Consider the following 24,346-nt stretch of genomic DNA (forward strand, 5'->3'; position numbering starts at 1 on the left):
CTCATGTCTTATGAATACCATTTTTTTATTATTATGTAGACTTCACTTCAATAAAATTTGTGGATATGTAACAAATAAAGTTCAATCAATGTGTTCTATTAAGTACTTTATCTTGAATCATGACATACACTAATTAGGATAATATAGGCTTTCGGTTTTTCTTTCTTTGAAACAGATACTGGACGATGGATTTATAAATAAAAGATATTGTTTATACACTTAAGAATCCTAAATGGAATCATAATGTTTCAATCCTAAATTAGTTAATATGAAAATATCACTTGCATTCAGGTGTATTATACATGGCAACAATGAGCATGCTTTTTATATTTATTGGTATTTTAAAGGATTGATATTTGATATTGAAAAGTATTTAACATATTACTATAAAATTAAGAACAATGTTGACAAAATAAAACAATATTATTATTGACAAAAATCGAGATTGGGGAATGTTAATTACTGCTTAGAAGCATTGAAATGTAAAAATGTTCTATATCTTTATGCCCCCAATGCAACTTGAATCCCACATTGCTAGCATATGGTAAACAAAACATAAGAGGCGGTGTATAAGGAGAGAGGATAGGGCAACATTAAAACATACTTACCTGGACAGGGTCAATGAGTGATCAAAAAGACTCATGGCCTCGAGCAGTGACCACCATTGCACTTCGGTGGGGTGCAGCTTTAAGGTCTCCCCAGGAGGGAGAGCCTATGTCATAATTTGTGGCAGTGGGGCTTGCGTACGCGCAGCCTCTACCAATTTCAAGTTGTAAAAAGTTGTTGGTAACAAAATATAGGACAGAATTCTTTGTTACCTATGGGTAAATAGCTTGAAATGCTCGCGGGAGTTAAAAAAGTGTGAGAGAGACAACCTTGTGACCATTCCATGATAGTTAATACCAGCAGGGAAGGGTGAGTTGATACCAATTTTAAGTTAATAAAATAATTGTATGTCAATCCTTGGATTTAATAATGAATATGACAATTTTTATGAAGCAATCGCCAAGTATGTTTAAAAGCATATTTTTCAAGAAGCTCGCAGAAATAGAAGTGTGGCAAAGTTCATCAGGCAATTTTGTGACCATTTCATGCTAGTTGATTTACAAATTAAAATTATATCAACGGAAACAAACCTATTAAGATTGGATATGTCAACTAGTAGAACTAACGTTTCTAAAATACCGAATAAATTTAACATTATACATTTATTTTGTTCATAAGCAATAAGCATTGGAAAATAAAGTCTAGCTCACCATGTTGTAATCCCATAAAGCCAAGCGTCAAATAAATTATGTCAAATATATTAGAATAACTTAAGTTATTAATCACTTAAGTTATTAGTCACTTAATTTTTAGTGTGTTCCTATTTGATCATTAAATTATAATTTTTTTTAATTTCATCAGCAACGTTTTTAATTGAATCTGTTTTAATCACTCTTTATTAAATCTTTTAATAAAAATGATGATGTGACATTTTTAATGAATATAATAACTGAATTAATCCACATGTATATGATGAACAAAACATAAGGGTGGGACATATAAAGAGAGCATATCACAACGTTTAAACATCCCTATAAGGGGTGCGGCATATAAACGAAGTCGATGGGCGATCACTGAGTCTCATGGCCAAGGGTAGTGAGTCGTGACCATCCTCCACACAGCTTCAGTAAGGTTGTGACCAGAGATTCGTGCCTATTGAACAGATACTGTTCAAGTAAGATTATGACCAACGACTCTTGCTCCGTCCTATAAATTCCTCGGACAACTCTTATGTTCTTCCGATGTCGGTGTCCATTGTTTCCAAAGATGAAATGCAGAGCGGTTTCAATGAGAGCGAGCCTATATTTCAATGGCTTTGATTGATGGTTTTGTTTGGACTATATAATTAACTGGGCAAGGCAAATATCAGTTGGTTTCGACACAATTATAAGTATGAACCCCCAAAGGGAGCCTCCTAGAAATTCCAAAATGGTCACAGAAAAGACTAGAGGAGATAAAGGAAGGCATAAATTGTTTTTAGCTGAAAACAGAATAAATCTAATAATTCAATGTAGTCAAAATAAAGAGATTTTATGTTGTTAACAACATCAGCTTCCAACTGATGAGCCACTCCATTTCCTATGAAGAGGCTACCTGTAACAGCGTTTTGGACTCAAAAGGAAAGTTGATAGCTGCCGGTTTTGTGGAACGTCACTGGACGGACGAACTAGGCCTGCTCATTTCTACAACTTTCCTTGAACTGCTGCCAATACCATATCCGGAGGAACTGAGTCTTCTCCTATCATATCCATCAAAGCAGCTACATATCTTCCTATTCAAAATTATGTCACCTGCAATTGGGCTTTGAAACTCTTTTTCTGAATAAACAATTAATTAATTCAAAAATTAGTGTAAGACATTAATTCATAAGATGCTTTAATTACGGTAAATGTAAAATATAACATATTTTAATAAATTGTGGATACGTCAACAATTCCCAAAGTAAAGATAGAAACCTTTGCAAAAGTATACAAACAGAAACTTCCATGTAATGTAAACCTTACAGTTTGCGAATTCTTCTTTAGTATTTAATGGCTTACCTACCAATATTGCATAGTTGGAAAGACTGATTGCTTCATCTTTTGATCAATATCAAGCTGCAATAAGAGGACTAGTGTTATAATATCCAAAAATTTTCATGTGCAAATTCACCAACATGCAATGTGCTGTGCAAGAAAAGTTATACTAATTTTGTCCATAGCAAACTAAAAGTTCCTTCTGACATAATCCAAATCCCATATAGAGAGCGCAAGCCAAGCCTAAGGCAGAAACGCATTATAAAAGAAATATCAAGATGAGTTTAAGCTCATACCTTTCTCGGTCCTTTGGCTAAGATCAAGTGTAGTATCTGTTCTTATCAGTTTATTATCTGATATGTGGATCAATGATCCACATGATATTAAATCAATATTTTTAGGGGTAGAGCTCATTGAAAATAGCTTGCTATTGGGGGTCCTCGAGTGTCGTCTTTGTTTTGCACTACTGCATTGTTTTGGCACACCCCTCCGATTTTAGTTTTAACCTTTGGAACCATTTGACGGTTGCTTCTTATTCGGATTCTATTTATGATTGAGGTGGAATTCTGCTTAGACACTATTTCAAGGGTTAGTGTTCTTGAGTTTTAGTCCAAACCATATGGCTATAATTTTTCTTTATTTTCAAATGCATTTCTTAGTTACTGTTTGCCCTCCTAGATTAGGTTAATTGTCTGAAGTGATGGATGGGTATCTAATTTAATTTCTGAAGTTCATTGAAAAATTGCTGATTCAATTTGTAGTTGGCGCATAGATTGCTGTTCAATCATTTAATTGGCTTTTTAGTTCTACGTTCCAATCATTTAAATTGAACCTAGAAGCTATTTGATTTTAATTTTCACTGTTTTACGATCATTGATTGTTAGATACTTCACTAATTCATTGAAAACAAAAAACAAATTGAGACAGAACAAATTAAGAGAGATCAATTTACTGAGAAAATTACTTAGTATTTTTATCTACTTGAATTAATACACTGTTGATGTTTATATACTTGAATATGAGTAACTGCTCCTAACCAACTATTACTAGACTAGTTAACTAAATGCTAACAGACTAACAGTCTTTAACCTCTATACTCTATCATTCACCCGGCTTCTCAGTATGTAACACCCGACGTAAACTTCGAAACCGAGCAAAAGTAGAGACAAACAATGGTTTAGTGAGAATATCTGCGACCTAGTCACAGGCTGGCACTTCACCGACAAGTAGTGAACCACTAGTCACCTTCTCGCAAACAAAAAATAAGTCAAGTTCGACATGTTTGAATTTGGAGTGTCAGATCGGATTAGCTGCAACAGAAACTGAGCTGGAATTGTCTCACCAGGCAGTAAGAGGATCAACAGAACAAATATGTAATTCTGTTAGCAGAGAAATTAACCAAGCAATATCACTGGTAGCTACAGCTAAGCTCCGATATTCAGCCTTTTTCGTGAATCGAGAAACAAATTGTTGTTTCTTAGAGCATCATGAGACAAGTGTATGACCAAAGTAGACACAATAGCCTGTCGTAGAATTGCTGTCATCAAAATCTAGACCCCAGTTGGCATTAGCATAACCAACTAAAAAGAGTATGTTGGATCGATGAAAACTAGCCCATGATTAATAGTGCCATGTAAATACCTCAAGATATGTTTTAATACTACCAGATGGATTGTAGTAGGGGCATGCATGAACTAACACACATAATTTACTGCATACGCAATATCCGGTCGAGTTAAGACCACATATTGAAGAGCACCAGCAAGACTTCTGTATTCAGTAGGATCAGTAAGACGATCACCCTCATCTTTAAACAGAGTTGATGAACTAACCATCGGCGTATAAGCACTCTTTGCATTAGTCAGAGAACACCTATCAAGGAGGTCTCGAATGTACTTGCACTGGCATAAATGGAGACTTCTAGCAGAGGACCGATTGACTTCAATACCTAAAAAATTGTGGAGGTCGCCCATATCCTTTAGAGAAAATTCGTTATGTAACTGCTGAACAAAATAGTTTATTTCTGCAGTCGAACTTCTAGTAATAATAGTATCATCCACATAAACCAAAACATAGATAATGGACTTGGTTTTAATTTCAACAAATAAGGAAGCATCAGATTTTGCTAAGACAAAACCAGTAGAAACAAAGAATTGTTTCAATTTATCAAACGAGGCACGAGAAGCTTGCCGTAATCCATACAACGCCTTTGTCAGACGACATACCAAAGGCTCACTATGTGGTCTATATTGAACATAGCTTGGAGGTTGCTGCATAAACACTTCATCAGTGAGATCGCCATTTAAAAAAGCATTGTTGACATCAACTTGACGGTGTAACATCCCGAATTATGGCCTAGTTAGAACAGAGGTTTCAGGACCACGAATCTGACGTAAGAAAATTTATATTTATTATATTTTTATGGTCTACAATTTCACGAAATGATTTCGTTAAAATTTTGTTCGAAAATTTCGACGTTTGGGCACTCAATTTGATCAAAAGGACTAAATTGTAACAATTGAAAAAGTTGAGTTCTACATGTTAGAGGTATCAAATTGTTATGAAATTGTAAATGGGAGGTCCTTAAATGGTAATTATACCATTAGTTAATTGTTGGACAAAAATAGACATGAAATGGGTGTAATAAAATATTTTTAAGCTAGGGGCATTTTGGTAAACCAATAATTAAAAGAATTAAAAAGCCAAAATAGCCAAAATTTGGTCATCTTCTCCATGTATCAGCCGAAACCCCCATGGAAGCCATGGTTAGGGTTTGGTTCAAGCTTCCAAGCTCATTTGTAAGTGATCCCGAGTCCCGTTTTTAAAGTTCTTTACATTTTTGAAATCCCGATAACATATTCTAGCTATTTCTACCATTATTTTGAGCTAGAGTTTATGTTTAAAAATTTACCCATGAATAATATGCATGAATTTTGATGTCTAATGGTAGAAAATGAGTGTTGGGTGTTTAATAAACGACTTTTACTAAGCGGTTTTCGATGAAAACGTCCGAAAGGACCGTTTTATAAAAGTTGTAAAATTGGTCATAAATGGGTGATTTAGCGGAAATTGCAGGCTGTTATAGTTATGAAAAATGACCAGCATGTCATAAAACATAAGAAAATAGGATGAAGTTTAATTTCCGAGTATTGGGGAAAAAGTGCAAATATGCAAAAGTTTAGGGGTCAAAATGAAAAATTGTAAAAATATGAGTTTTCGACCCCTATGAATAATGTGACTAATTAGTAGGCTAAATGTGATATTATAGATCAAGGAAAACAAGATTCGGGCTTAGAACGAGGTTGAACAAGGTTAAGCACAACTCGAAATAAACAGTCGTACTCGAAACTGAGGTAAGTTCATATGTCAATGATAATGCAATAATATTACTGTTCATACTTGAACTTAAATTGATGTGTGAACATTGTGTGATGGATATTTGTTTAGTTGATATGAAGATTATATATTGTAATAAATGCCAAATTATAATTATATGTAATACCATGTTTATCTTATGGACTAATGTCTAAATAAACAAGGAAATGTGTTGAATTAGATGTACATGGCATGAGCAGCTATGCATAATGAGATACTTGATGAAAAGAGAAAAATCTCAGTTGACTAAAAAGGGAAATTCGATGGACAAACTTGAGATCCTGCATGTGTTGCAGAAAAGGATTTAGCCCGGACGGGTAATCCGTTGATCTCAAATATAGAAAGGATCTAGCCCGAACAGGTGTTCCTTAAGTGATCTAGCCTCCCGAAGAATCTGTATATTAAGGATTTAGCCTAGACGAGTAATCAAATTGGGGTCTGAATTTAGCCTGGACTGGTAATTCAGATCCGAGCTCATTGAGAGTGCTTGTTATTACAAGGGATTTAGCCTGGACTAGTAATCCCGCCGTAAGATGTGAGGTTCGCGGGAGTGTGCACGTGAAATGATCACTTGTATGAATTGACAGTGAATGGGATATCCATCAAGATTCTGAGAAATTCAACGAGATTAATATGAGAAATGAAATAAAAGGCTCTTGCCATGATACATAATGTATGTTATATGATAATATTATGATGCATGTGAGTTGTCATGTTTGGACGAGTGCGGTGCTAAATGATAGCACAGGTAAGTACTCAAAACCCATGAACACGACTTGACATGTGAAATGAAATGGACTTATGACGATGGTGCAAATGAATGAATGATATTTATGAGAATAATTTCTATGACAAATTGTAATGGTTATTATCTTGTTGCACTAAGATGACTTGGTACAGCAGCATTGGTTTGACTTTGAAAATCCACTAAAAATTGTGAATTGAATTAAAGACTGAATAAAAGATGGAATTAAAGCTTAATGAGTCTAGTTTCACCTAAAGGAAATGATGAAAGCAAAAGAATTTTGTATCATGAGATATTTGAATTCTTATGAGACAGAGCCGGAGTGATTCCAGACTCCCCTGTCTTGACTTTGGAAAATCACTAGAAATTTTACAAAAGTTATTATGAGTTAAAATTTATATGACTGAAATCTTTAATGAGCCTACTTTCAGGAGAAAGAGACAGGAACATTATCCAAGTCTCGTACTAGGAGATAAATAAATTTTAGTGAAAAAAAGGTCGAAGCTGTCAAACTACAAAATAGGGGAGACTTTGAATAATAAACTGTACTTATTGGCTAGACCAAAAATTCTGAAAATTTTATTCTAAGAAGATAAATGAGTCTAGTTTCTGGGAAAATTTATGGATATTAATTTGGGGTGCTGTAGCTTGAGTTATAAATAATTTATAGACTATGACTCGAATAGACAGCTTGACCAGAATATGAATAAAAGCATAATTATAGTTGTTTTACCTAAGGAAACATGTTATTATAATGCTTATTATTTTCATATGGACTTACTAAGGTAAAGCTTACTCCCCCTTTTCATCTTTTTAGTTTTGACAGGTCAGCTCAGGGTTGGAGACCGTTGGAGGCAGCATCACACTATTGAGCCTTTACCCTAGGAGTATTGACATGTATATGTTAAACTTGTTCAAGTGAGTGGCATGTATAGAGACTTAGTTTTTCTATGATCGATGTCGTTGTGATTAACCAAATGCATTGGATTATAATGATTTGTTGTATGCAGCCATGAGATGTGGCTTATAATGATTTTGGCTTGTAAGCCTATTCATGCATGATATGTGTAAATGTCTTGTGATGTGGGTATGTGATTATGCTTGTTCACTATGTATAAGAAGTATATGGCATATGTACATGGTGAGTGCCTTAGGACCATTTGAGGTGGTCATGGCTATGGAATAAATGTGTGATATAGTAATAAGTTGTTAGTGCCCTGAACATGGATGTTTAATTTATAAGCTAGTAAACATAGTATAATGGTATAAGGAGTAGAAAGGAGTGACTTAAGGCTTGGAAAATAACCTATTAAGGTCCACATGGTTGGACACATAGGCGTGTGTCTAGGCCGTGTGTGACACATGGTTCCCTCCCATGGGTGTGTGCTATGGCCGTGTGTCCTCTGCATTTGAAATTTTGAGTTAGTATAGGACACGGGTAAGTCACACGGGCGTGTCCCATAGTCGTGTCCCAAAATCAGTATTGAACACGGACAGGCAGCATGGACGTGCGCTATGGCCATGTTTAAAAGTCAGTGTTGCCCACGGGCTAAGGGCATGGACGTGCCCTAGGCCACACGGGCGTAGGAGTCCACACGGCCCACCTACACGGGCGTGTGGCAGTCCAAAGCTAGAGATTTATTAAATTGCCCAAAGTTTACCGAATGTTTTCAGTTTTGTCCCGACCCGCCTTAATATATGTTATAGGCCTCGATGGTCTGTTTAAGGGACCATAGCATATGTTCTAAAATTTTTAATTTTGGGCAAAATTTAGTGACCCGATTTTGTATGTTTATGAATGTTTAAGTCTGGTAATGCCTCAAGCCCTGTCCCGGTGTTAGATACGGGTGAGGGGTGTTATAGACGGAGTTGCCACCCATTTGATACAGCAACAGATAATATGGTTCAGATAGTAGTAGGTTTGACCATCGGACTAAAGGTTTCCTTGAAGTCACATCTAGGTACCTGTGAACATCCTTTAGCTACCAACCGCGCCTTTCGTCAATCAACCGACCCATCAGGGTTCTTTTTTTATTTTGAAAAGCCATTTGCACCCAATTGCTTTACGACCAGGAGGAAGAGGAACAAGTTCCTAGGTAGAGTTGGCCATTAAAGTATCAAATTTAGCTTGAACTGCTAATTTCCACTCCTTATGAGTAAGAGCTTCCTCAACAGAGCGTGGCTCAAAATCTACAGTATTTACTAACAAAGCTTTAGGTTTAAAAATTCCTGCCTTAGACCGAGGAACCATAGTGTGAGTATTTCCCAAATGAAGAGAAGAAATATTTAGAGACACACTGGTTTGACCGAATGGACTAGCTTCTGTAGATGGAATTGGAAGACAATGCTCTCCATGATCAATTCCAAATTCAACCGACGAACAAACTGAGACGGGCTATCTTGGATGGCACATAGCTGGCGACCCAACTGAGACAGATTGTACGGGATTGCAACTTGGAGCAGAGGCAAAGGTACACCAGGTGCGAGACAGTAGTGCTGCTTGGTTCTGCAGTGGACTGGACAGAGGAGGGCCGAACAATAGGAACATATGTTGGAATACTGGAAGAAGACTAAATAGTGGCCAGAGTAGGCGAAGGAAACAAGAATTGAAGTTCATTAAAAAAAACCTGGCGAGAAACAATAACCTAAGCATTTGGTGTGAGACAATGATAGCCCTTATGTTGAGAGCTATACCCCATAAATATACATAGCTGCGAATGAAAATCCAGTTTGTGTTGCACAAAAGGATGCAAATACGGAAAGCAACAACAACTAAACACCCTTAAATGATCATACGTAGGTTCACAACCATGAACAGTCTGATACGGAGACTGACCTTTTAAGACCAGAGTGGGTAGATGATTGATAAGGTGAATAACACTGCAGAACGCATATCCCTAGTAATCCATAAGTAGATTGGCCTGGGCCAAGAGTGTAAGACCGATTTCCATAATGTGCCTGTGCTTACATTCAGCAACCCCATTCTGTTTTGAAGAATATGGGCAGGAAATACAATGAAGAATCCCTTGACTGGCCAGAACCAATGTAAATGCTCGGAACTCACCGCCCCATCACTTTGAAATTTTTTAATGTTTTTCCCAAACTGAGTGACAACCATCTTCTGAAACTGAAGAAAACACTCAACTGCTTGAGATTTACTTTTAATCTGATAAACCCAAGTAAACCGACTACACGTCTACAAACGAAACATAATACAGATTACCCCCACAGGCAACAGGAGCTGGTACCCACAAATCATAAACAACCAATTCAAAAATTCCATAAATTCAGTAGCAAAATGTGAAAAATGCAATTTATGTGATTTCCCTTTCTGACAGGCAATACAAACATTATCAAGACATTTTTTATTAGAAACAATTCGACACTTGTTAAGAACAAGTTTAACAACTATAGTAGAATGGTGACCAAGTCTTTTATGCCTCAGAGTAAAGACATTATCATCTGAAGGACAATCTTGAATCCTGGTGTTGTGAATAGTAGGACTTGAATCAGATGGAACTGACTGTTCAGTAGAAAATTGATAGAGACCATCACGAACTTGGCCCCGCATCAAAGTTTCATGTGTCCGGATGTCCTTAATAACACAATAAGATGGATGAAATTCAAGAAATACATTATTGTCAGTAGCAAACTGAGAGACAGACATAAGATTTTTTCGGATGCTCAGCACGCACAAAACATTAGATAGATGTAATAACTTCTTCTTTGTAGGCAGAGTTGTATTTCCAGTAGACAAAATTTTAGCTGGAGTCCCTGAAAAAGCTAAAATAGAAATTTGGTGTACATTATATGAATTGAGATGAGTTAATACTTAGTCCACTTATTATGTTGTTCTTACCATTTTCACTATGTATGTATTGTTCATTCGCTCTTTTCCTTGGATTGAGCATTAAACTAACAAGGTGAAAAGGGCCAAATCATATCTAATGAATACCATTTTTACTATGTAGACTCTACTTCAATAAAATTTGTTGTTTAGTGAACAAATCCTTTTCAATCAATTTGTTCAAATAAGTACTTTTATTATGAATTAAGTAGGATTAGATAGGTTTTTGGTGTTTCTTACCTTGAAATGGAGGTTGTATGATGGATTTATACACTTAATAATTTTAAATCAAATTTTATTTAAAAAGGTATTTTAATTGTAAATAATTTAATAATTTTAAATTGAATTTGATTAGAAAAATGTATTTGAATTTTTAATTAGCAACGAAGAAGATATCACTTGAATTCAAGTGTATTATACACAGTAATAAGGAGTATACTATTTATATTTATGGGTATTTTAAAAGACTGATATTTGGTATTGAGAAGGATTTAACACATCACCATAAAATTAAGAATAATGTTGATAAAATAAAACAATATCATTATTGACAGAAATCAAGATTGGGAAATGTTAATAGTTAGTGTTTAAAAGTATTGAAAGGTAAAAATGTTCCAGATCTTTATGCTCACAATGCAACCTGAATCCTACATCGCTAGCATATGGTAAACAAAACATAAGGGTGTTGTATAAGGAGAGAGGATAGAGCAACGTTAAAACATACTTACCTGGACGGGGTCAATGGGTGCTCAGGAAGACTCATGGCCTAGAGCAGTGACCTGCACTGCACTTGGTATGGGTGCTACTTTAAGGTCTCCCCGAGAGGGAGAGCCTATGTCATAATTTGTGGCAGTGGGGGATTGCATTCGCGCAGCCCCTATCAATTTCAAGTTAAAGTAATTGATGTCAAATTTTAGGATATAATTCTTTGTTCTATATGGATAAACAGCTCCAGAATCTCAAAAAAGAGCGTAGAAAATGTGTGAGTGAACATTGTGACGTTGATACCAACAGGAAACGATCCTGTACAGCTTCAGTAGGGTCAAAGGCAAGCATACTTAAGAACACCAAGGTAGCCTCCCAAAAATTCCAGGCGGGCAGGCAAGAGGAGACAGGCATATTATCTTTTTTAGCTGAAAAAAGAATTAAGATAATAATTCAGGTCAGAATGTTCACAAATAAATATGTTTACAAATCTACCTACTGAAAATTATGTCATAGTAACGATGCCACTGCAATTGGGCTTTGAAACCCCATTTTTTTCTGAATAAATAAATAAATAATTTTAAAATTTCTAAAGCAAAGATTGAAGCCTTTGCAAAACCATACAAATAGAATCTAATCCTTTCACACATTACATTTTGCAAATTGTTGTTTTATTTAATGGCTTACCAATACCATTGCGTAGTTGCAGGTCTAATCTACATGCTTCTCCAGCTTTTGATTAGTTCAATATTTTCGATCAATTTAACTTGTACTACGGATAACTTTAGTTCACTCGGTTTTTGTTAATTTCTAATTAACCAAATTTAATCATTGCAGACTATTACTTACGGAGGTCTGATTAGAGCGGAAGCCAAATAGTGTGGCAACAGAAATAAGCTGTTGTGCGAAAGCATGTGAAAGAGTAAAATTATTGGACTAAAAATCACACTAAGTTCAATTCCCAAGAAAGAGAGGTGGATCACGAGGATCACTTAAGTACCAAGTCTTTCCTAGCCAGAATATCCCTCTATCGTAATTTAATAGCACAATAAATCACTAGAATCACACTCACAAAATATGAACAATAAATAGTAAAGAACACCAGAATTTTAACGAGGTTCAGCAAATCTTGCTTACGTCCTCGGGCACTACCAAATATATTTCACTCCAAAACACAAGTGAAACTTTACAAATAGGGAGAGAGAACAATGCCTTAAGTAGAGAATGGCAAATGTGGGATGATTAGAATGAGCAAAGGTTAGGCCTATTTATAGTTGAGGTTCAAGGGCCACCTTGCAAAGTCCCTATTCACTTAGGGACCAAAAATTGCTATTATTCCATGCCCAACACTAAATAAATATTTGGTGCCCATAACTTTGACCTTTCCAAGGTATGGGTAGGTATGGGAAAGGTATGGGCAAGGGATGGGCAAGGGATGGGTATATTCTAATAATCTCTACCTTGAAGATTTGATTAGGATAACCTTATCTTCACACAATTCTTTCTGCCTTTGACAACAATACTTGATAGTGCCTTCTTCAACTGTTAAACTTGCAGGATATTGATCAAGTTCAAACAATGTTCGAACTTGGTTGCTGTTACTACCTTGGTCATTATATCTGCGGGATTATCTGTAGTCTTGATCTTCTGAAGATAAATTTTCCCCTCTTCAATAATTTCCCGCACAAAATGGAATCGTACGTCGATATGCTTTGTACGTGCATGATAGACTTGATTCTTTGCTAAATGAATAGCACTTTGACTATCACAATACACGTTAATATGCTCCTGAACCAAGCCCAAGGTTTTAGCCATACCTTGTAACCAAATAGCCTCCTTTACAGCCTCTGTTATAGCCATGTACTCGGCTTTTGTGGTTGACAACGCAACTGTAGACTATAATGTAGACTTTCAACTTATTGGTCCTCCAGCATGTGTAAACACATAACCGGTGGTTGATTTTCGCTTGTCCAAATCACCGGCATAATCAGAATCAACGTACCCAATAACACCTTTACCAAGTGGATTATCCTGCTTGAACAGTAATCCAACATCCACGGTCTTCTGAATATACCGTAGAATCCATTTCACAGCTTGCCAATGTCCTTTTCCAGGATTATGCATATACCTGCTCACTATACTAACTTCCTGTGAAATTTCGGGTCTTGTACACACCATTGCATACATCAAGCTACCCACTGCATTAGAATACGGAACTTGCAACATGTATTCTCGTTTTGTATTCGTCGAAGGAGATAGTTGTGCAGAAAGCTTGAAATGAGAAGCCAACGGGGTACTTACAGGTTTTGTCTGCTCGTTCATGCCAAACTGCTGTAGTACCTTCTTCAAATACTGCTTCTGAGACAAGCTAACTCTATCATGAGCTCTATCTCTCCATATTTCCATGCCAATAATCTTTTTAGCTTCTCCTAGATTTTTTATCTCAAACTCTAGATTAAGTTGAGTCTTCAATCTTTCAATCTTAATTTTGCTCTTAGATGCTATTAGCATATCATCAACATATAAGAGCAAGTATATGAAAGTTCCTTCTTGTAGCTTCTGAAAATACACGTAATGATCAAATTTACTTCTTGTGTACCTTTGCCTTTTCATGAACTGATCAATTCGCTTGTACCACTACCTCGGAGATTGCTTCAATCCATAAAGCGACTTTTTCAGTTTGCAAACCCAATTTTCTTTTCCAGCAACTTTGAATCCATCTGGCTGAGTCATATAAATTTCCTCTTCCAAATCACCGTGTAAAAACACGATCTTCACATCAAGCTGAACTAGTTCAAGATCATATTGCGCAACCAAGGCTAGCAAAATCCGAATAGACGAATGCTTCACAACTGGAGAAAACACTTCATTGTAGTCTATTCCTTCTTTCTGAGCGTAACCCTTTGCTACCAATCTAGCCTTGTATCGAATTTCATTTTTACCAGAAAATCCTTCCTTCTTTGCATATACCCATTTGCATCCAATTGCCTTCTTTCCCTTGGGTAGTGTCACCAACTTCCAGGTCCTATTTTTATGAAGAGACTGCATTTCTTCATTCATTGTTTGCTTCCACTTTACACTATCAGGGTTACTTATTGCTTCTGTGTAAGTAGAAGGAACATCATCTTCTGCAATTGGAAGTGCATAGGCCACTATATCATCAAAGCGAGCAGGCTTACGAATCTCTCTTCTTGGCCTCCTATATGCAATTGAATCTTGTTGCTGTAGAGGTTCTTGGGTAGGAACCTCTTCATCATTTGTCCCTTCAATATTAGCTGGATCATCGTTAATCTTTTCAAGCTCCACCTGCTGCAAAGTACTACTGGTTTTGTCATCCTTTTGTGAATCCTTGTACTTCAACATGGTTGATTCATCAAAAGTCACATCTCTACTGAAAACAATCTTCTTTGTATCAGGACACCAGAGACGGTATCCTTTTACTCCATCAGTTATACCTAAGAATAATGCTTTCTTCGCTCTTGGGTCTAACTTAGATTCTTTTACATGATAATATGCAGTGGAACCAAATACATGTAAAGAATCATAATCAGTAGCAGATTTACCAGTCCACATCTCCATAGGATTTTTTCCATTTATTGCAGCTGATGGCAAATGGTTAATTAGATGGCACGCATATGTAACTGCCTCAGCCCAATATTCCTTGCACAATCCAGCATTGGACAACATACATCGAACTTTCTCCAGTATAGTTCGATTCATGCGTTCTGCCACCCCATTCTACTGTGGTGTATCCCGAATAGTGAAGTGTCGCACAATGCCCTCATCTTGGCATACTTGTAGAAATGGATCGTTTTTGTACTCAGTACCATTATCTGATCGAAGTCGTTTGACCTTTCGACTAGTCTGAGTCTCCACCATCTTCTTCCATTTCAGAAATGCATCCAAAACTTCACTTTTTCTTTTCATTAGATACACCCATACTTTTCTTGAATAATCATCAACAAAAGTAACAAAATAGTGCATACCTCCCAAAGAAGCCACTTTGGTAGGTCCCCACACATCACTATGAACGTAGTCCAGAATTCCTTTCGTATTGTGAATTGCTGGACCAAATTTCACCCTCTTTTGCTTGCCCAGAACACAATGTTCACAGAATTCCATTTTGCAAGAATTTGCACCTTTCAACAAGCCTTGCTTCGCCAATGTCTGCAAAGCTTTTTCACCAGTATGTCCCAATCGCATATGCCATAATCTGGTAGCCTCTGAATCTACATCTTTTGTAGAAACTGTTGATGTTGATCCAATAAATGAACTTTCATTTAAAAAGTACAAGTTATTTCTTCTTGTGCCTTTCATCACCGTCAATTGCCCAGCTACTACCTTTAGTAATCCATCTCTCAAAGTGATTGTGAGCCCTTTAGATTCTAGGGCCCCTAATGAGATGAGATTTTTCTTCAGGCTAGGTACATAGCGAACATCTGTCAAGACTTGGATTGAGCCGTTGTGATTCTTCAATTGGACTGTACCCACTCCCATTGTCTTACAAGCACTATCATTGCCCATAAGAACAATTCCACCTTCTAGCTCTTTAAGACTAGAAAACAAGTCCTTATTAGGACACATATGGTAAGTACATCCTGAATCCAAAATCCACTCATCCGTTTGACATGCCAATTCCATGCCAACCAAGCTAAAGTCTGACTCCTCATCATTCTCCGCTACATATGCATTAGAAATAGCCTTGCCCTTTTGTAGCTTAGGATAATTCTTTTTCCAATGCCCCTTTTCACGGCAAAAAGCACATTCATCTTTGGCGGGTCTCCTTTTGGACTTTCCCCTTCTACCAGATTTGCTGCTGTGTGAACGACCTCTTACTGTTAAGACTTCTGCAGTTGTATCTCTGTGATCTCTTTTATCTTTCTTTCGAGTCTCAGATCTATACAACGCACTACAGACTGCATCAAATGTGATCGTGTCCTTCCCATGAAGCAATGTGGTGGTAAAATGATCATATTCATCAGGAAGGGAATTCAACAACAATAATGCATTGTCTTCATCTTCAAATTTCTCATCCAAATTTAGCAAGTCTGCTAAAATTTTATTGAATGAGTTCACATGGTCATTCATCGACATACCGGGTGTATACGTGAATCGATAAAGTTTCTTTTTCATATAAAGCCTATTTTCAAGACTTTTCGTTAGAAACTTTTCTTCCAGTGTATCCCATAACTTCTTCGCTGATGTCTCTCTCATGACAGAGTACTTCTGCTCTTTGGCCAAACATAGGCGGATTGTACCACACGCATGTCTATTGATCTTGGCCCACTCCTTGTCATTCATCTTGTCAGGTTTTTCTTTAAGGGCTATATCTAGCTCTTGCTGACATAAGACATCCAGGATCTCACATTGCCACATATCAAAATTATTGGTATCGTCAAATTTCTCTACTTCAAATTTTGCATTTGTCACAGTAGTCCTTGCTGATGACGATGCTGCTGCCATTTTTCTCCTCAATCCCAACTACTGTATACATGAACAGTACCGTATACGTGAATAGTGCTGTATATATGAATAGTACTGTATACATGAATAGTACTATATACGTAAATAGTACTGTAAACTGTCATATTCCCCAAGTACGAATCTGGCTCTGATACCAATTGTTGTACGGAAGCGTGTGAAAGAGTAAAATTATTGGACTAAAAATCACATTAAGTTCAATTCTCAGGAAAGAGAGGTGGATCACGAGGATCACTTAAGTACAAAGTCTTTCCTAGCCAGAATATCCCTCTATCGTAATTTAATAGCACAATAAATCACTACAATCACACTCACAAAATATGAACAATAAATAATAAAGAACACCAGAATTTTAACGAGGTTCAGCAAATCTTGCTTACGTCCTCGAGCACTACCAAATATATTTCACTCCAAAACACAAGTGAAACTTTACAAGTAGGGAGAGAGAACAATGCCTTAAGTAGAGAATGGAAAATGTGGGATGATTAGAATGAGCAAAGGTTAGGCCTATTTATAGTTGAGGTTCAAGGGCCACCTTGCAAAGTCCCTATTCACTTAGGGACCAAAAATTGCTATTATTCCATGCCCAACACTAAATAAATATTTGGTGCCCATAACTTTGACCTTTCCAAGGTATGGGCAAGGTATGGGCAAGGGATGGGTATATTCTAATATAAGCCAATACAGAGAAGAGAAAAAACCAAAAGCAAAAAGTTCTATTACTTGGAATCCGAATCTCTTAAAAATAAACCAGTTTTTCGAGAAATACAAAGTGACGTAATAAATTTTTAGAACAATTTATCAATAAAAGGCATTGCGGTTGGTTTGCAAGTTCAATGAAAAGTTATTGGTAAAAGGTTATTTTAGTATCGAAAATTATAGGAAAACAGAAAGAGCTTGCCAGGGATATCATACTATCAGTGACCACATCTCCGCAACTAAATTAGCTTGACGCAATGTATGTTTTTTTGAACCACGCGTCTTTTTTTTTGTCCAACTTAATTTTTGAGGTCTGATTTTCTTTTTTAAATGTTGAAGACCTCTAAAAATGATTGAAAGAACGTTTGTATAGCCTGACAGATTTATTTATTCCTTCTCCTTATTTTGAATTTTTTAAAAAATTTAACATAATAAATTATTATAAATATAAATAATTAATTACATCAAAAGTTAATACTTTGTAGGGGCAATTTTTTTGTGTGTAAAAAGAAATTAAATAAATTAGCTACAAAAAATTAAAGCATCCCCTCCAACTAGAAGGTTTCAAGCAAGCTTAAACCATTTCGTTTGTCTTGTACCAATTTGACCAGGTTGTCAACATCCTGGGTATCTTCTCTAGAGATATGGCATATACCCTAATGCCCAATTTGTACCAAAAGCTGATGAATTCTTCTAATCAAAGTAGATTTGGAACTCTCAAAAGAATTCTCCTAAATGGCTTTCGTCGCCTTAAGATTATCAATTTTAATCAAGACATTATCATAACCCCGATCGATTAAGAGTACCAATCCATCCAAGCTGCCTCATAATTCAGCATCGAAAACAAAGCAATTCCTCAAATACTTGTTAAAACCAAGAATCTACCTCCCATTTTGATCACAAACAATCCTCCTGTTGCAGCAAAACCTGTTTCATTTTTGACTAACCTATCAGTGTTTAAACAAACCCAATTACCTGTCAAGTATGGGGTTAGAATCGATCTTTGTGTCTCAAACAATGAATCCCTTTTAAAAGAGACATATTTGTTTTGCCCAACTATAGGACACCTTGGTAATATCACTAATATTTCAAGACACACCTTGAAAAATAAAATGATTTTGATTCTTCCAAATGTGTCAAATGATGATTCCAAAAAGACAATTCCAATCCACATCTCCCCAGCACTAGCCATGTTGATTCTGTAAGTTGGATATAAGCCATTCATGCAAATTACCAAAATAAAACCAAGCTTGTCGATCTATTGGAATTAACTGATCCCAAATACTCCTTGTTGTAGAACAATCCATAATGACATAAAGTATATATTTGAAACCATGCCCACAAAGACCACAAATCGTATCATGCCCAATTCCCCGATGTACTCTTTCCACATTATTAAGCAAACGTTACTTGAAAGCAAGCCAAATAAAGAACTTAACTTGTTGGGGTCCTTGAAATTTCCAGGGAATTTTCCACACCGTCTCTTTCGGGTTCCACAATCTTTCCCAAATCTTCCCATAAACACTTTTAACAAAAAAAAAAAGAACCTGTCGATGTACCAACCCTAATAATCCTATCTCCCCCTGCAGCCGAATGGGGTGGAGGAATTGTGTCGCAAGATAAATTTTATTATTGAGATTAGTAATCATAAAGTTAAATTCAGCAACACATTTAAATGCATTTGCAAATGTTTCATAATGGCATTTAAAACTGATACGATTAATAAACAAAAAGTTAGATTATATAACGATATTTTATATTTATGGTAAATATTATAACATTTAATAATTTATTTTTCTTGAAAAATAGCTTATTTTATATTTATGGTTAATATTATAACATTTAATAATTTATTTTTCTTGAAAAAAATAGCTTATTTTGTCGTTATGTATAAAATTTAAAATGTGTAACGACAAAATTTTATGATTGAGATAAACACCCACAAATCATATCTAGCAGCAGCATCTAACATCTACTACAAATATTTCAGTTTTACATAATCACAACTAATATTGTTGAAATAATTCACAATAGCAAGAAATGTGGTTGCGAAATTTGGATTTTCCCATTTTTCTTGTAAGGACAAGTTCCAAAGAAAATAAGTATAACTGTGTTAAAAAAATCTTAATGGTGAGTTAAATGCCAACCGGTTCAAAATGGGTGTCGTGTTTTTATAGATTATAGGAAAATTGAATTCATTAATGAAAAAAAAATGTCATTTCGCTTTTCTATTTATCGATCAGATGTTTGAAGGTTTAGCAGGTCGTGATCACTACTTCATTTAGAGGGTTACTAAAATTTTCACCAGCTTCCGGTTGATTTGTCTGTATGTTATTTATACTACATGTTTTACGATTTCTAATCTTAAATTGAATATATTAGAGTTGTGTGATCTGAAACCCGTTTGATCCGATTTGAAAAGTTTGATATATAACTCACTTATTAAAGAAATAAAATAGATGCAAAATTGGAATTTGTGGTGGGCTATGGCCTTGAGTCGAACCACTAATCTTGACCGAGGGTGCGGGGGCAGAGCCCTTGCGGTACATACCTTGCTGCACAAGTTAAATTTGTATAGGACTATACTTCTTACCCTCAAAAATTGTGCCTAGCCAAAAACCTCTTGTATTTTTTTTTTCAACATTAGTGAATTTCTCCTCCTCTGCCCATGGTTTTTCCCGAGAATAATTTTTCAAGTAAAATCCGCGTGTTCTTATTTTTCTTTCTTATTGCTTTGCGATATTCCTACCGTTATTATCGACATACGATATAACAAAATATGATTAAAAAAATTAATTAAATCTTTCAAGAATTATATAAGAACAATCTATTTAATTATTTAAAATGAAAATACCATTTAAATTCAATTGTATTATACATAGGAACTATGAATTATATCTACAGATAATTTTGAAGAAATTTAGGGTAATTTATTTACTAGTTGAATCAACCAGTTGCAATTTAATTTTCGATTATTTTAAAAAAATTGATTTATTCAATTAATGAAATATATAATTTCTATAAATTCAGTGTTTAAAATTTCTAGCTGAATAGGAGGAAGAAAATGTACAACATGATAGAAAAGATAGGGCGGAAGCCAAAATTTAATAAGAGAGCAATAAAATTTTTGAATTGAAAACTAAGAAGGAAAAGGAGTGTTAAATCGATATTTGTTTTATGGGCTGAAATAAGAAAGTTGTGAGCTGGTTAAGTAAGGTTATGGCAATGAAATGTAAGAATACACATTCTGAGTTTGATGATAGTTGGGATTTGTGTTGAAATCTGTTTTTACAAAAGCTTGGTTTTAGTTCACTTTCATACGAGTCACAGCCTCTTTTCCTCTCCATGGCTTCAATTTTTCGACACGTTTTTTCTTTAGGGAATATAGGTTTTCTTCTTTAAAACATAACATTTCAGCCTTGACGAGATCCCTAACCTTGTATTTCAAACTACAACAATTCTTTGTTGAGTTCTGATAATTTCTTTAACGATGGCTACGATGCTAATTAATTATACTACCTTTGATGGAACAGGCGTTAAATGGCAGTTCTGAAAAAAATACCGTAGAAACTCTATGTACGTCATAGGAATTTAGATGACTTGATTCGTTATCCGCTTATTATGTCATTCGTATCAATTTTACTATGTATATCTTGTTCATCTACTCTTTACTTTCTTTGGATTGAGCACAAAATTATATAGTCAATGCAAAAATAGACAGATCGTGTCATATGAATACTATTTTTTTATTATACCAACTCTACTTTTAACAAAATTTGTTGCTCATGCAATAAATCTTCATCAATCAATTTATTCAATTATGTCCTTTGTATTATGAATCATATGACTCATACTAAATAAGATTAGATAAGCTTCCGTTCCCTCCTAAATAGATGTTGGAAGACAGATTTATATATATAGATATGACTAAAAAGATATTTTGATTTTTCAAATAAGTAAAGATCAATCCATTTGATAGATAAGATGAAAATACCACATAAAATGGGGTGTATTAAACATGAAAATAATGGGCGCAATTTTTATATTTACTAGCACTTTAAAGGATCAATATGTGATACTGAAAAATGTTTAATACATCTTTACAAAATGAAGAACAACGCTAATTGATCAAAATAATATTTATTATAGATAGAAATCGAGATTGAGAAATGTTAATTAGTGTTTATAAGCATTAAAAGTTTAAAATGTCCTAAGCCCTTATGCCCTTAAGCCCACAACTTGAACCTACATCCCTACAACAAAAAATACCAAAGGGTGTTCTGTAAGGAGAGATCATATAATAACAGCTTTTGAAGCTGCTTACCCGTATGGAAAAAAGAATTATATCCTACAATTTGGTACCAATTACTTTTTACTTGAAATTGATAGGGGCTGCGCGAACGCAAGCCCCCCACTGCCACAAATTATGACGTAGGCTCTCCCTCTTGGGGAGACCTTAAAGCAGCACCCCTCCCAAGTGCAATGGAGGTCACTGCTCTAGGCCATGAGTCTTCCTGATCACTCATTGACCCCGTCCAGGTAAGTATGTTTTAGTGTTGCCCTATCCTCTCTCCTTATACACCACCCCTTATGTTTTGTTTACTATATATTAGCAATGTGGGATTGAGGTTGCATTGGGAGCATAAAGATCTAGAACATTTTTATCTTTCAATGCTTCTAAACACTAATTATTAACATTTCCCAATCTCGATATCCTTCAATAATAACATTGTTGTTAATTTTATAGTGATGTGTTAAATACTTTTAAGTATCGAATATCCATCCTTTAAAATACCCATAAATATAAAAGTCTGTCCATTGTTGCCATGTATAATACACTTGAATTCCAAGTGATATTTTCATCTTAAGTAATTTAAAATTGAAATATTTTTTAAATAAAATTCAATTTAAGATTATTAAGTGTGTAAATCATATTTATATTTATAAATCCATTGTACAACCTCTATTTTGAAGAATGAAAAATCAAAAGCCTATCTAATCCTACTTAATTAATAATAAAAGTACTTATTTGGATAAATTGATTGAAAAAGATTTATTTCCAAGACAATAAATTTTATTCAAGTAGAGTCTACATAGTAAAAAAAATTTATATTCATTAGATATCATTTAGCCATTTTCTCGATAGTTTAATTTATATATGGATGTGCTCAATCCAAACAGAAGAGTGGATGAGAAATGCATACATAGTGAAAATGGTAAGAACAACATAATAGGAAGACAGCATTAACTCATCTCAATTCCTATAAAGTACACCAAATTTCTACTTTAGCTTTTTTCAGAATTACCTCCTTATGCTTATTCTATCAAAGCCTTGTAAATTTTTTCTATCCATATAAATTGGTTGACTGAGTTGGTATCACGATTCAACTCGAAATCAATTTAGTTGTGAAAGTACTAAAATACCCTTATTTTAAAGGGTAATTAATTTATTATAAGGATATTTTCATATTTTCATACTTTTATATAATATTCAAATAAAATAATTGAAAAACATTATTTAGGAATTGAACACAAGACCAACAAATTCATATAAAAAAAGTCCTTGCTGCTCATTAATAATCGTTTGTTGATATATTCTTAGGGAAAATATTTGGTACACTTCTAATGGAGTTTTTAGACTACACAAGTAAGATCAGGAGGTTGACAAGTGTCCTATAGGGATATAGCAAAATATTTAAAAAATATTTAAAAAAAGAGACACATGACAACTTTTTATGGCTACTTGTAGAATATAAAAAAGGACACTGCTAGTGTACAAAATACTAACCCATATTTTTATAGTAATGTTCTAATTATCAAATACTTTTAGTCATCCACATTACGGGTGAGATAAAATCTAATAATATTAATGAGCATTGTAGCTATCATTATGAAAATTATTGGAACTCAACAGATAATCATTCTATTTTGGAATACAAGGTTAGGAATCTTATCGAGACTAAAATGTTATCTTTTTAGAAGAAAGATCCAAATTCTCTAAACAATCAACCCAGAGGAGATTCTAGGGGGTGGCATGGGCCCCGGCCCCCCTAAAATGAAGAATTGCCATTTAGGCCCTCTAAATTTTTTTAAAATTTTAAATTAGTAAAGGTAAATTTGTACTTTGTCCCCTTAAAATTATAAAAATTCGATTTAATCCTTTAAAAATTATAAAGATATAAACTATACAAAATTAAAATTTCATTTGCCTACCCTAAAAGATTGTTCTGGCTTCGCCCCTGAATCAACCTATAGAAGAGTTTGAATACTTATTATTCTTTTTGTTGTTATGTTTCAATTCTCAATTTTTATTGCTCTTTTACTAATTTTAGTTTCTACTTTTTCTATTCTATTATGTTGTACATTTTCTTTTTATTATTTCTCTAGTAGATAGTAATTACCTGATGTACAGTTAATTAGTTCAATTAAAAATTTTAAACTTATATATTTCATTAATTGAGTAGATCGAATTTTGTGAAATAATCAACAATTGAATTGTAAATGGTTGGATCAATTAGTTAATAAATTACCCTAACTAATTGTTGCAATGTATAATACGCTTGGATCAACAAGTTTCAAACTCTCACCTCTCATTATTGTGTCGAACACTTATCAAGAATTTTTTGTATGTATTTTTAAATACAAAAATCTCTTACAAATAAAATAAATGTTACAAATGCTAAATCCTTCAAATATTTTGAACACCTTAATTTCATAAACAAACTGTTTCATCTTAATTTTAGGGGAAAAAGAAGAGCAAACTAATTAACTATAAATTGTAGAGTTTTACCCCGAAGGGAACCCTTCCAGAAATTCTCAAAGGCCAGGGCAGAACCAAGGCCTAAGAGGGGGTTTGGAAATAGTTTTCAACCAGCAATAGACGCGCCTCGGTTAAAACCTCACTAGCTGCGTCATTGCCCCAAGCGCAAAGAT

At 34.7% G+C, this 24,346-nt stretch overlaps 5 non-coding genes across 5 annotated transcripts; 3 read left to right on the forward strand and 2 right to left on the reverse strand.

Annotated features, from left to right (window-relative positions):
* Positions 1-600: 600 nt before the first annotated feature.
* LOC121209152 (U1 spliceosomal RNA) lies at positions 601-760 on the forward strand. Its single transcript, XR_005904269.1, has one exon. It is a non-coding gene; the product is annotated as a U1 spliceosomal RNA (small nuclear RNA).
* A 2,093-nt stretch (positions 761-2,853) lies between these two features.
* LOC121208843 (U2 spliceosomal RNA) lies at positions 2,854-3,051 on the forward strand. The gene has a single exon (XR_005903967.1). It is a non-coding gene; the product is annotated as a U2 spliceosomal RNA (small nuclear RNA).
* An 8,197-nt stretch (positions 3,052-11,248) lies between these two features.
* LOC121209264 (U1 spliceosomal RNA) lies at positions 11,249-11,409 on the forward strand. The gene has a single exon (XR_005904380.1). It is a non-coding gene; the product is annotated as a U1 spliceosomal RNA (small nuclear RNA).
* Positions 11,410-21,798: 10,389 nt separating this feature from the next.
* Positions 21,799-21,960, reverse strand: LOC121208620 (U1 spliceosomal RNA). The gene has a single exon (XR_005903749.1). It is a non-coding gene; the product is annotated as a U1 spliceosomal RNA (small nuclear RNA).
* A 2,235-nt stretch (positions 21,961-24,195) lies between these two features.
* Positions 24,196-24,346, reverse strand: LOC121208875 (U4 spliceosomal RNA). Its single transcript, XR_005903999.1, has one exon. It is a non-coding gene; the product is annotated as a U4 spliceosomal RNA (small nuclear RNA).

Source organism: Gossypium hirsutum, chromosome A10, assembly GCF_007990345.1.
Source record: "Gossypium hirsutum isolate 1008001.06 chromosome A10, Gossypium_hirsutum_v2.1, whole genome shotgun sequence".
In the NCBI taxonomy this organism is placed as follows: domain Eukaryota; kingdom Viridiplantae; phylum Streptophyta; class Magnoliopsida; order Malvales; family Malvaceae; genus Gossypium; species Gossypium hirsutum.